Below are 859 nucleotides of genomic sequence, written 5' to 3'. Positions count from 1 at the left end.
CCGGCCCACAGGAGGCGGCAGCCGGTCCCCAAACACCAGCCGGGGACCGGCCCACAGGAGGCGGCAGCCGGTCCCCAAACACCAGCCGGGGACCGGCCCACAGGAGGCGGCAGCCGGTCCCCAAACACCAGCCGGGGACCGGCCCACAAGAGGCGGCAGCCGGTCCCCAAACACCAGCCGGGGACCGGCCCACAGGAGGCGGCAGCCAGTCCCCAAACACTGGCCGGGGAGTGGCACAAATTCTAAGTCCCACGAGCCCCTGGTGACCCGACAATCGGACTTAGTGCAATTTTCCAAGTGCTGCAAGCCAATGTTGGCCCGACAAGTCCCCAAACGGCAGCCCGGTTTTGAGCCACTAGTGTCGGCCTATAAGTCCCCAAACACCGGCCCGGTTTTACGACCACTAGTCCCCCAACACTAGCCCGGGATTCAGCCACTAGTGGCGGGCACAATTCCCCAAACACCGGCCCGGATTTCAGCCACTAGTGGCGGGCACAAGTCCCCCAACACTAGCCCAGTTCTCAGCCACTAGTGGCGGGCACAATTCCCCAAACACCGGTCCGATAATACGCGCGCATATCCCCAAACACCGGCCCGATAATACGCGCACAATTCCCCAAACACCGGCGCGGATTTCAGCCACTATTGGCGGGCACAAGTCCCCCAACACTAGCCCGGGATTCAGCCACTAGTGGCGGGCACGATTCCCCAAACACCGGTCCGATAATACGCGCGCATATCCCCAAACACCGGCCCGATAATACGCGCACAATTCCCCAAACACCGGCGCGGATTTCAGCCACTAGTGGCGGGCACAAGTCCCCCAACACTAGCCAAGTTCTCAGCCACTAGTGGCGGG

This window comes from Urocampus carinirostris, unplaced genomic scaffold, assembly GCF_059441175.1.
Source record: "Urocampus carinirostris isolate Australia breed hairy pipefish unplaced genomic scaffold, RoL_Ucar_1.0 HiC_scaffold_95, whole genome shotgun sequence".
NCBI lineage: Eukaryota > Metazoa > Chordata > Actinopteri > Syngnathiformes > Syngnathidae > Urocampus > Urocampus carinirostris.
Note: the sequence above shows the minus strand (reverse complement) of the source record.